Source organism: Emys orbicularis, chromosome 2 (genome assembly GCF_028017835.1).
Source record: "Emys orbicularis isolate rEmyOrb1 chromosome 2, rEmyOrb1.hap1, whole genome shotgun sequence".
Classification (NCBI taxonomy): domain Eukaryota; kingdom Metazoa; phylum Chordata; order Testudines; family Emydidae; genus Emys; species Emys orbicularis.
The window spans coordinates 35161118-35174875 of NC_088684.1; the positions used below are offsets into that span (position 1 = coordinate 35161118).

Genomic DNA, 13758 nt, shown 5'->3' on the forward strand with positions numbered 1-13758 from the left:
GCTGTTGGGGTAGGCTCTAGGCTGCTGATGATTTACAATACATACCCACAAAACAGAGGGCAGCAAGACTAACCCAACAAAATCCACCCACCATAATTAGTATGCACAGCTCTAACTGCTAAATAATGTTTATTCTGTTTGGCACTAAGGGCCAAAGCTCTCCTTTTATGTGTTAAAAGGCCCCTTACCTCAGCTCAAGGGAAATGTTATGTCCAGAGCTCCACAGTAATTTCCACTCTCCCATTTCATACCCTACACCTCCTCTTGAAAGAAGGGGCAATAGCAAAGCAGATCCAGACGGTAAAGTAGCAACAAAAAAAAAAAAAAAAGGTGCAGCATGACATCTGTAAAGCGGAATTTTATGGTTCCTTCACTTTCTGAACAGGAAGAATTTGCCTACCTAGGTCCCATCCCTCATCCTGGCTTCTCAGTATTGTTATATATTGCACCCAGGACCCTACTATCTAAACCCTCTCCACTTTGACAGAGGATGTTACTGCTGTTTTAAGTAGCTATAATTTAAAGTCGCTTAAAGAATCCTAAGTTCCTTGGACTGGATCCATAAAGGGATTTAGGTGCCTGACTACACCTATGTCCAAAATTTAGATCCTCAAAACCCCCACTCTGCTGCCACCTAACCCTGGAGGTGCCTAAATTCCCACGGTGTCTAAGTTTCTCCTGATGTGTATTATATACAGCCTCCTAAGCGCCAGCAGGATTTACAAGGTTGGCTTTCCCCCATCAGCTAGGCCAAATTCAGTAGATGTATTCAGAGGCCATCTTACAGTATGTCCACTGGATTGGGCATGACATAAAGCACTGCTAAAGGAGGTACTCCCCCCCCCTTAAACCACAATGGTTAAAGCACTCACCCAGGACAGCTACCTGATTCAGAGCAAGGACTTGAAGCCAAGTATCCCACCTTGCAGGTGAGTATCCTAACCACTTGGCTAGATGGTATTCCGGAGCAGTGTTCTTTCACTTTCTCCTGTTAAAGCCATTTCATGGCATATAAAATACTTAAATAGTCTATAGTCCTGTGGTCAAGGAACTCAGTTGGAAGGCCTGGTTTCAAGTCCCTGCCCTGAATCATGCAGGGTAGGGATTTGAACCCAGTATGCTCAGACCACTGGGCTTTAAGGGGCTGGGGGGAAGTCATCATCAATCTTTTGCAAGAAAAGGTTGACCTGGTTTAGGCGCTTAACTCTAGGAGTGGGATCAGAACTGTGAATCCCAAATGGAGGGACGCACCTACCTCTGAGACAGAGTTTGACACTCAACTTCGAGGGGCAGGGCTTACACCACACCCCTCTCCTCAGCATTTCCTACTGGCTAGCTTAGGCAGCTCCCCGCTCACGTTTGTGAATTCCTTTTTTTGGTGCCTAACTCTCCCTATGCATTGGATAGGGAGTCTGAGTGCCTAACTCAGGGCTGTGGGTTCCACTTGGCACCTTGCTGGGCGTTGCAACACTGAGCCTAAGTCCCCTTTGTGGATCTAGCCCCTAATGACTTAAAGGGGAACCTACAACAAAGAGATTCTGCTTCACTGATTCCTCTCATCTAGGCTATACCCTTTGTCTATATGGAGGCGAGCCAGCAGGGAAAGAGGCTGTTAAAGAGTATGTCTTCACTATAGAGTTAACTTTACTTATCTATACTGAAGTTACTTCTCTCAAGCTAGCCTAGTTCGAGTGAGAGTGGCCACACTGCAAAATAACCCATGAGATGCTGCATCCACACTACCACTGCACTCACTCATGTGTGGCACTAAGACTTCTGGGAACATATCTCATGGTTCTTTGCACTGTAAAAAGCTGAGCCACTCATGAATTCTTTCCCAGAGAATTGGAGAACTAATGGCATTTGAATGGAGCCGGCTTGCATCCACACTGCAGAGGGGTTGTGTTAGCAGTTTACAAGTTGGGCTAACTCAGGCTTTAGCTTGTGCCCCGTTACTAGCCAGCCAACTTGAGTTAAAAGCACCATCACACTCGCACTCAGGGTTTGTGTGTGTGAATAGGGCTCAAGTTATAACTTGGGTTAACTTTGCAGTGACAACAAGACCTCACTTAAGAGAAACAAACCACAGCCATCCACAACCCAGCTGGGCATGACTTTGGTCCTTAGATTTTTGTGGAGGGAAAGAGGGGTTAGTGATTTCTTCTAGTTTAAAACTAATTTTATATAGATTAATTATTAATACAGTACAGCATTATGAAGATTAAAAGAATCATATATATGCTAAGTACTGTAACAAATCTGCAGCCATCTAGGATTTCACAGTTGTCATTATACTCCACAGTATGGCCATTCCAAACTTACATCAGCCTAGAGGACCAGATCTTCAGCTATGCCATTTTACACCCACTGAGGATGCGTCCCTGATTCTCTCATTCTCTCATTTAAATACGTACAACTACCACTTCAACCAAAGAAGAACCTCTTAGCATTATAGAATGGATAATGCATAGTTGACCAATTCTGACTCTTTCCTTCACACATATATATAAGATGGATAATTTCAGTATTATTAAGGCCCTACTTAATTTGTGATACTGCAGAAATTGTGGATCCCATAATATTATGTCTCCAACGCAATTTTCATAGCAGAAGCCCAACTGTCAGCCCCTCGCACAGCTCTCCCGCTGTCAGCTTTTCCAAATTACCACAAATAATAAAGGTCCATTATTGCTTATCCGTGATTTTCCATGTCTTGTCCGCAACTCAGCCACAATTATTTGACAATCATCCTGCGATTCAAGTAAGGCCTTAAGTATTATTTATCTTATACTGAAAACCAACAGAGAGGGCGGAAAATTCCAGCATGGCCCCTAGTATTGCATGTGCAAAATTCTGAATACACACACTTGCTCCTGTATTTTGTATATGCAAACATCTGCATGCACACATCAACAATTTTAACACCTGCACCTACAAAACCCATCTATCTCAACACCTTTTGTGGATGAAAATTATAACACCTGTACACACAAAAGATGTTAGTTTTTTTCAGATGTGAGCGCAAGTGTTGCCTCTGAGAAGTGCAGACACATGCCTGTCAACAAGCAAATTTTTATTTCACAAATGTAAAAGTCTAGAAGTTGAAAAATCAGATCCCTAAGAAACAGCTTCAGTTCCAATTTGATTTTTTGGGTCCATGTTTTCACCCATTTGTAGCCTCAGGCAAGGTCTCCTCATTCAGATTACTGATCAGTAAAGGAGAAATCTATCAGACATTGGAGTGCTGGTTCATGGACCTTCCACGCTAAACACTTGATCCTAGACTTCACCCTGAAATGCTCCCTCTGCAGTTCAAGCCATGAACGTGCTTGTAAAATATGAATTCTGTGTTCACTGAGGAAAAGAAGAGTTAGGCACAACTGTCGTGCCCTGTCTGGCTTGTTTCTCACATATATGAGGTGGCCTGAATTTACCCTGGAAATTTGAATTGGTGAAAAGCCATAGAACTATTCTTTTGTAATAGTTCCTTATGACAGCAAAGAAGTTAGTGCCTCTAAATAGTTCCATGTTGTGGCACAATTATCAAATCATAGAATATCAAGGTTGAAAGGGATCTCAGGAGGTCATCTAGTCCAACCCCCTGCTCAAAGCAGAACCAATCCCCAGACAGATTTTTGCTCCAGCTCCCTAAGTGGCCCCCTCAAGGATTGAACTCACAACCCTGGGTTTAGCAGGCCAATGCTCAAACCACTGAGCTATCCCTCCCCCCATGCTAAATGTTATGTTCTGAAGCTGGAACATACAAATCCAGTTCAACATTTGTAAAGTGGTAAATGCATAGATTCTGCTTACTGCCCAGCAGCACCCGCCATTAAAAACTGCACTGTAGCTCAGCACTCAGCATTAGTGCATATTCTGGTTCCCTTCTAATGGTCTATCAAGTATATCATCATAACTTAACATACATCAGTTAGAACTAAAACACCATTGTAAAACCACTATATGACACAGGATCCTGTACAATGCAGCAGAGCCATGAGAGTGCTTGGGAGCCTATCCAATCTAAGCTGGGCAACAAGTTTAAAAGGAATCTAGTTCTGACTAAAAGTGATAAAATATAATTTAGTAAAATTTCAGAAATGTGAACTGTGTCCAGAAGCTTGAACTTGCCAACGGCTGCCTTCCTTTCTGCTTTTTTAAAAAAATTTCCCTGATAAATCTCTCACTTAAAATAACTGTTGAAAAATTCAAAAATATTATGTTGTATTAATCTAAATGTTCAATGGCTGAGAAAAGACTGATCCACCATAAATAACTGTCTTCTGTGCTTTTTTGAGGTTTTTAAACTAAGACCTGCAATTTCCATTTTCATTTGTTTTCTCCCAATACATACTAGCCTGAACACCTACTAAAAGATTCAGTGAAAAGGAATTAAAATTCTGTTAGATGAGAGCAACATCACCAGTAACTATTACTAGCAACATCTTTAACTGCCCAATCATTTAGCAATTCAATGCATCACACTGCATGTACATAGGACTGGAAATAGAGATGCAGATAGGCTGATGTGTTTATTATTATTTTTGCCTCATTTATGTGAATGTTTTACCTTAATTTAAATGAAACGTCATGTAAGCAAAAGGCAGGAAGCTAACTGAACAACATTATTTTAGCTTTGAATAGTATCAGTTAACCTGTAGATGACTAGGGAACAGCTGTGTCAATGAATAAACATTTTCAAGTGGTTTTGTCCTTTCTAAAGTCTAATTAAGTACTTTTTTCTTTTAATAAAATAAAAGAACACCAGACATTCAGGTCATGTATGTGTCTGAAGATACATCTCTGAGACTGCACTGCTGTTTTTTATTATGGAGACTTTACACCAGTGGTGGGCAACCTGCGGCCTGTGGGCCGCAAGACAGTTTGTTTACATTTGCACAGCCGCCCATAGCTCCCAGTGGCCACGGTTCGCCGTTCCCGGCCAATGGGAGCTGTGGGAAGCAGCGCGGGCTGCAGGGACGTGCTGGCCGCCGCTTCCCGCATCTCCCATTGGCCAGGAATAGCTAACCGCAGCCACTTAGACGATGATTTTATGTTTTCTTCAGATCATTGATAAAAATGCTACATTGTATAGGACTGAGAACCAATCCCTGTGATACCCACTGGGAAACACATACATACAATGACAATTTCCCATTTACAATTATCACCATATCACCCTATCAGGAGTTGACACTAAGGTTTCTATGCGTGTTCTGCCAGCCAGAAGCCAGTCCCCTAAACATGGAGCCACTCTGCCTGAGCTGTGCTGCTACCACTAAAAACACATTGGTGAAGACCTGGGAGCAAGTGCTAGATCAAATGGAAGCAGCCTGTATTGTTAGTGGTTGGGAACCACCATAAATCTCAGAAACTTTCCGTGGGAAGGGTTAATTTACATGTGAAAGAATGCAACTCTCATATTGAGAGTTGTGAATTATGTGTCATTTTCCAGGGATTGTATTATTGATGCCAGTGTAACCATATGGAATTTCAGTTTGCAATTAAAAACACTGAGTCATCACAGATCGAGAATGGGTCTCCACTCTCCCTTCTTTTTGGGAACTAGGAAATATATTGAATAGAATCCTTTTCCTTGATGTTGAAGAGGTACCCACAGTATTGCTCCCCATTGGAGGAGAGATTCTACCCCCAGGAGGAGGATCTCCTTGTGAGAACAATCCTTGAAGAGGGATGGGGAGGGGAATTTTGGAGAGGGTAGGGACTGGGTCCCTGAAAGGCTGAGGGAACCACCAGCACCCTGGACAGAGCAGTGCTGGTGAGAGGGAGCTCCAGCCTGACTGTCTGAAAGACTGAAGCCCTGATACAGGGGCAGAGAAGGTGCTAGGGCTATGGGGAAGTGGCCCAGGGAAACGGACGGCAGCGGCTGAAGGAGATGCAGCGTGTGGCTGCGGCCTAGAGGGTCCCTGGGTCGGGACCCGGAGTAGTGGGTAGGCCCGGGTCTCCCACTCCTTCACCTCAACTTGCCACTGTGGGGAGTGGCCAGTGAAGGACTGCAGTTTGCCACTGAGGCAAGTGGCTAGAACCTTGGCTGCAGTTGGCCACAGAGGTGAGTGGCTGGACAGAGGACTGCTGCTCCACTGGAAGGGGGTGGAGAATGGAATGGGGCACGGCTGGAGGGCTGTGTCCAGAAGAGGATGCCGCGATCCTTGAGGCGACGCGCGTCCGGAGCAGAAGTGATGGCGGTGAGACACCACTGGAGGAGGGTGCCTGCAAAAAGACTGAGCTAATTCCCAGAACAACCAGTAGGAGGCGCCATGGTGGTGAGTCCCACCCCGTTACATCAAGGCCTGGGGTACACCTGTCTCAATGGTGTTTTCTGGTTTGGGTAGGGGAATCTGGGTCCAGGAAGCTCTTCATCTCCCTCGGAGGAGGAGATAATGATTTCTCTGATATATCTGATTCCCCTGCTGACAGGAAGACCAGATCCAGTTACATCAATGGCATCGTCGGGTCTGTCAAAGGAAAGCCACAGCTAGTAGGCAGATGAGGGACAGACTTCTCCCATAGCCCGGGTCTCCTTGTGGGATCAAAATCTCCTTGGTGAGCAACAGTCCTGACAACAGAGATGGCAGATCAAGGAGAACAAAAATGTCTTCTGGAATGGTGTACCTCCTTGCTCTCCCTGGGGTGCACGCAGTTCTGTCTGCCCATACAGACAGAGCTGATGTAGGAAGGCTCTGTGTTGGCAGATTCTTACAGGGTTGTGATGGTACCATCGGTGACTGAGGATCCTGACATGTAATCTTCAATGATACCAACAGTTTTTAGTCTCGCAACCTGGACGGTACTGTTGCCAGTGAGGAATCCGGTAGCAGTGGATCCTTGCTCCTATGTGCCTTTTTATCATGGACCTGGGACTTAAGACATCCTAAGTCTTTGGGAGCTAGTGTGAAGACTTGTCTGACTAGTATGAGGTCAGGGTCGGATCAATCCTCTTTGGAATGGATTTATAGGGGATCTGTTCTTGTGCATATGAGAGTGCTCTTGCATCAGGCATGCTCCTTGATGACTCTGGCATGGGTCTGACTGGGCCCTCATAGCTTTCTCCATGAGATCCTTTTAAGCCAGAATTCCTGCACCTGTTGGGTCTGGCTAGGAAAGACGCGCCAGATACTGCACCTGGTGGAGATATATGCTTCCCCAAGGCAGTAATCCCAGTATTATGGGCATACTCTAAGGGCAAGTCTTCACTACCCGCCGGATCGGCGGGTAGAGATCGATCTATCTGGGATTGATTTATTGCGTCTCGTCTACATGCGGATAAATCGATCCCCGAACGCACTCCCAGTCGACTCCAGAACTCTAGTTCGCGAGAGGTGGAAGCGGAGTCAACGGGGAAGCGGCAGCGGTCGACTCGCTGCTGTCCTCACGGCCAGATAAGTCGACCTAAGATACGCTGACTTCAGCTACGCTATTCGCGTACCTGAAGTTTCGTATCTTAGGTCGACCCCCCCCCGCTAGCGTAGACCAGGGCTAATTCTCACACCAGGAAGCAGGAGGGATTCGCCAGGGTGCAGAATCTAACTGTCCACTAACTACACTAACAGAACTATTAACACTAAAGGTAAAATTGATTAACTTTGGGAAGAAGAAACTGAAGAGACAGTCGGTCAACCCTGTCCCTTAAATCCTCAGTGAGGTGCATGAGGAGAACAGGGGCACAGGCACAGAACAACAAATACTGCTTGCAAGAATTCACCGGTCTCAGGTGCATGCAGTGCTTGTGTATCCAGAGTGGAATACATAGAGACCAGCACTCAAAGAATATATGTTTAATACTGCTCAATGGGCATATCAGCCACTATCCCTGCCATCGGGTAAATGCCACTGCCACAAAGAAATGTATGTTATCACTACCAATAGGTGTTTCTGGCAGATATGCATATGTGACCTGTAGTTTAAAAGGAGGAAAAGAAAAGAGCCTAATCATTTTCTGTTAAAAGGCCAGAGTTTCGCTAAACAAATCTAATGTTTTTCTATATGGAAAGAGGCCATTTGGGTACAAATTTATAGCAATTTCACTCAGTGTGCAAACAGCCATTGATCTTAATTTTAATATGCTCCCCCAGAAAAAGAAATCCCTATATACGCTACTCAGCCTGACAAGTTCTTCCTTCCATCTTTTCTTCCCCCCACAACTTGTACCTTCAATACAGCTGGAACTTCTACAGATCAGAGGACACTGTCAGCATAGTCTGACCAATCTCAGAGGTTTTTTTTCTTCTTCACGATACTCCGTGTTAACAGCTTGAGGGGGTTCAATCAGCACTGCTTTGATCTCGGCTGGAACTATAATTATTTAACATTGTTACAAGGATTTCTATAATCCATCCTACCATTAAATCCCTTTTACACCCTCATCTTCTGAAGCCTAATCTGCATCTGTACACTCAGTTTGTCTCTTCAGCTGGTTTCATCAGGCTCCGGCATTCTCCAGCATCCAGACTGATGGTTTCTTTTTTTTCTAATGAAATCCTTTTCTTTCAAATTGAAAACTGTAAAAGGTCTTGTGCATTTGCTAACTTTTGATGAGATAGCTATATAACACCAGTATAATCCACTGTTTGCTGTAAACTTCCTTCCAGTTTCATAACATTCATTTTTCTCTGTGGTGTTTTTATTAAACTGAGGTGTGTGTGTATTCCGATAGCAGAGGGAACAGCAGAATGAGCACCAACAGATGTTCTGATTCTTGGAAAATACAGCAAAAACAGAACAGCAGCTGTATGTGCTTTTCTTGCTACAAATTCCTCAAAGAATTCCTGAGGAAAAGTTGTATCCATCCAAACTAGAAAAATTGGAAGGGTACAGTTGGGATATATAACGAGAAAACCCATATGCTCTATGAGTATAGAGTACTCAAGGAGAAAGGATGCCAATGTGATCACATTGAAAAAAAAACTTTAATGGGCCTGAAGGAAATAGAAGGTGTGAGAAGAGGAAAGGGAATACAGAACAGAGTAAAAAGAAGGCAATGGATGAAGTTGGAATAAGAGCATAAAGGAGATGGTAAGAGAACATGAAAGATCAGAGGAAAGAGAAGGAACAAGAAGAGGCAGGCATAAAACAGACTTGATTAGGGAAGTGATAATTGTATGTAATATATAAACTAGCAAATCTGGGAAACTAGCTCTTTGTCACCTGGATTTTGTGTGAATCATGTGATGGAAGCAAATGAACCATAGAGTATTTGTTCCAGTAAGAACACCAGACTGTTTCTTCTGCTGTTCCTGTGTGTGAACTGAGATTCAAGTGTAACAAAAAGGGTAGTGAAAACAACGGAGTGAGTGAGTAATGTTAGACCAACTTTACAAAAGAGAACAAAACTAAGGCCAGATCCTGCAAGCCTTAGTTACATAAGTAACCGTTACTCAGATCAGTAGTTTTATGGTTTTAATGGGACCACTTACCTGAATAAGGATTACCTGACTAAAACTAGCAGCCCAGGCCTAATTTTCATAGATTCATATTCATAGATTCTAGGGCTGGAAGGGACCTCGAGAGGTCATCGAGTCCAGTTCCTTGCCCTCAAGGCAGGACCAAATACTGTCTAGACCATCCCTGATAGACATTTATCTAACCTACTCTTAAATATCTCCAGAGATGGAGATTCCACAACCTCCCTAGGCAGTTTATTCCAGTGTTTAACCACCCTGACAGTTAGGAACTTTTTCCTAATGTCCAACCTAAACCTCCCTTGCTGCAGTTTAAGCCCATTGCTTCTTGTTCTATCCTTAGAGGCTAAGGTGAACAAGTTTTCTCCCTCCTCCTTATGACACCCTTTTAGATACCTAAAAACTGCTATCATGTCCCCTCTCAGTCTTCTCTTTTCCAAACTAAACAAACCCAATTCTTTCAGCCTTCCTTCATAGGTCATGTTCTCTAGACCTTTAATCATTCTTGTTGCTCTTCTCTGGATCCTCTCCAATTTCTTCACATCTTTCTTGAAATGCGGTGCCCAGAACTGGACACAATACTCCAGTTGAGGCCTAACCAGCGCAGAGTAGAGCGGAAGAATGACTTCTCGTGTCTTGCTCACAACACACCTGTTAATGCATCCCAGAATCATGTTTGCTTTTTTTGCAACAGCATCACACTGTTCACTCATATTTAGCTTGTGGTCCACTATAACCCCTAGATCCCTTTCTGCCGTACTCCTTCCTAGACAGTCTCTTCCCATTCTGTATGTGTGAAACTGATTGTTCCTTCCTAAGTGGAGCACTTTGCATTTGGTGCATTTTGTCTTTGTTTTCTTAATAAAAGTACTATAGAGATGGAGGGGGGAAAATCAGGGAGAAGGTAAGGAAGGAGGTTTGTACAGGAAAAAGAGAAAGTGGAGAAAAATTAAAGTTAAAGAAAAACATGAGCTGCCTGGGCCAAAATTAAAAGGATTAAATCTGGACAGAGAGAATATTAAATTAAATAGAGCATTTTTCTTTAACTCCACTCAACCATTAGCACACAATTAAAATTCGTCACCTGATGCTGTTCCAGCAATAACTACCTAACACTCTTTCAGAACAATGAGTGGAAGAGCACCAGCTGATCAATTCTACCATTCAGGATTCTATTATACTGCCTGGAAAATTAACTCATAATTAAAAACAAAATAGGTTGTAGATTGCTGTACATTATCAGATGCACTTATTTCAAAAACTAAAGAGCCACTGCTGCTTCACACACATCCTGTTTCAAAGAGCAACCCAGTCAGATTTATGGCACTTTTCTTGGGAAAAAAAATAGTAAACGATAATAAAACAAATATTAACTAGTACATTTGCCCTCAAGAAGGTTTTGGACACAGTACATCACAGTCATTTTCTATCCTTTGGGCAATATTTTATCACTTCCTCCCTCCAAACCAGTCACTATTCATAACATTTACATTCATATTCACATACATAAATAACAGTTATAGCAAAAATTTTACCACCACCCAATGAAATAAGGTCATATCTCATGTGTTATACCATCACAGGGTTATATTTCTGAGCTATAATCACTGTCATGAAATATGAATGGTTTTCTTTAACCCAAGAAAACCAACAGGACTGCAGAATCTAAATGAACTAGATTATGTTCATTTCATTTGTACAATAATTAACTGTGTTATTTCTGATGTGACAATCCCACCATCAACAATAAACTATTCACAGCTATTGTAAAATTACATTTAAACCTTGTAGATTGTTTTTAAGATTAATTTTCTACTTTTCAGTACTTCTTAGGTTAACGAACAGCATCCTTTAAAAAAAAGCACATGAATGAGGGCAGAGAGACATTTTAAATATTAACAAAAACTTATTAATAATATAATATTGCAATAGCATTTATTTATATAAAATACAGACCAAGAAAATCAAGTAAATCTATGCAGCAATCAAGATCCTGATGACACTGCAAACAAAAAGAAGGAAGCTCAAGAAGTTACAATGCCATCTGAATTCCTTAATCATTATAGCCTGAATTCTCCACTGCACCAAAGTAATTTACATTTACTTTCAGGCCATTTTACTTTGCCAGAGCAGCAGAAAGGGGCTTTAGCATATTTTAGAATTCAGGGCCTATTAATTTCTTGACAACTCATTCAGTGCAGTAGAAGACACAAGGATAAAGTCAGCCCTTGCCCAAAAGAATTTATGACCTAAGGCCCCAATCCTACACACACACACTTACACCTGTGCTTTACTTTATGCATGTGAGTAGTTCCATAGACTTCAAGAGGATTGTACTCACATGCATAAAATTAAACATGTCAATGCTTTCCGGGATTGGAGACTAAAAGACCAAGACCATTATTTAATAAGAAAACAGGACAATGCTTTTTAACTGAAGAACATGGGTAGTGAGCCAAGATTCAAAGCTGGAAATGCCTGGCCAGCCTGGAAATATGGGTTCACATCTTAATAGGCAAGAGGATTGATTCTACCCTTTATCCTTTCACATTAAAAACTGGTCTTGATAATTTTGAATGGCAATTTAGGAAATTTTCAGAGGAACAATGGAATGTCAGGTGCCCAACTCCCACTGACTATCAGTAGGAACTGGACACCTAACATCCCTATGTGCCTTTGAAAATTTCCCTGTTAACAAACAAGGTCCTGGCTGCTGAGTGTGGACATTGCAAACCACCATAGTGACCTTGGCCAATTTTTTCTTTTGCCCTACAAAGGTCTTTCAGTGGTATTATGTGTATGTATATTACATAATTAATGGATACATGTAGGTAAAACCCTGGCCCCATTGAAGGCAATAAAGCCACTGACTTCAGTAAGGCCAGAGTTTCATCCATGTATGTTCATCAAGTGCTTTGAGAGCCTTATGGCTTAATAGACACTATATAAATGTAAAATAGCTACATAGGTTAAAAATCTATGAAATCCTGCTTTCAATTACACCTGTGTATATCCTAAGTAATTCCTGAATTTGGTGATTTATCTACCCAGCTGTTTCTCCAGTGCCTATCAGCATATCATCTAGGGCCAGATTGTGCTACACTTAGTCATGTTTGGTGCACCTTACTTTGAAAATAGTGTCACTGAACGCCATAGGGCTTCACATGAAGTACAAAGTGCAAACGAATCCTAGCTAACCATGTCATATTACTGCAGTTAGTATTTAATATTCTTTATTTATACACACACATACTGTCTGAATGTAATAGATAAAGCAAACATCTAGTGACTGCTGGGGAGTAAAATAAAGTGATATTTCACAGTTATGATGTCATCAAAGGATATGCTCATGTCTATAACATCTTTGCAAATGTATATATAAAGTGATATCCCTAAGGAGCTCTACTTGCTAAGTGTGCCTGAGGCCCAGCATGGTGGGCCTCCTTAAATTCATTTTAATGTACATTAAGATTTGAATATCAAGGAAGTCTAAATAGCCTGAGGGCAGGAAAGGCATTTTGAGTTACAAATACTGTGACATATTTGCTATATTACATGCATTTTGTTATGAATTATGTGCTGTTATCTTCAATTTACTTTTTAAGTGTCTGGGTTTCACTTTCCTTTTATTTGTGTGCATGTATGTATGTGTATTAGTTCATGTATTGTATGAGTTTCACCTGATATGAGCTATCACTGCTGCAGTCCCAGAATTTCAGATCTTGAAAATTTCTTCATTCACTCTGAATCAGTGATTTCTTCATTCACTCTGAATCAGTATCACTCTAATATCAGCCTTAAGCAATACGAGTTCCTAAAATCATTTGCTTCCATTTTTCCAGAAAGAAAAACTGATAGGATTATTTTCATGATAAATTAATTTTACCATGTAATTGCAATTATGACTTCTAATTAATGAATGTTTTCAGTTTTACTAACTAAGTCAGGATTTTTCTTTTGAAAATATATAATCTTGCTCTTTAGATAAGGGTCTTGATATGTCCAAGCTTTGGATAAATTACAGTTTAGCTGTCTCTAAGACCTTGGTCCCAGAGGCTGAAAAATGGAGAAAGTAGTATGGAATGACTTGCTGCATTTACAGGTGATTCTCCCCTCTTTATATCAGAAACAGAAAGCCAAACAGACAATAAATTGTACATTATTAAAATTGAGATACAGAGCCTCTAGATACAATTAGCAAAACCATTATCTCAGATGGTGAACTAATCTATTTATATTGCTATTTCTTTGAAAACAAAACTTTTACTTGGTCACAGCTCTATTGTTTCAGCCTTAAAAAAACCAAAGGATTTTGTGTCTTTTTAAAAATGAAATTTAG

General features: G+C 41.5%; 1 protein-coding gene across 1 annotated transcript in view; it reads right to left on the reverse strand.

The window, feature by feature from the left end:
• Positions 1-13758, reverse strand: part of ZFPM2 (zinc finger protein, FOG family member 2) — a 350445-nt gene that overhangs the window by 294742 nt on the left and 41945 nt on the right. The gene's annotated exons all lie outside the window — the stretch shown is intronic.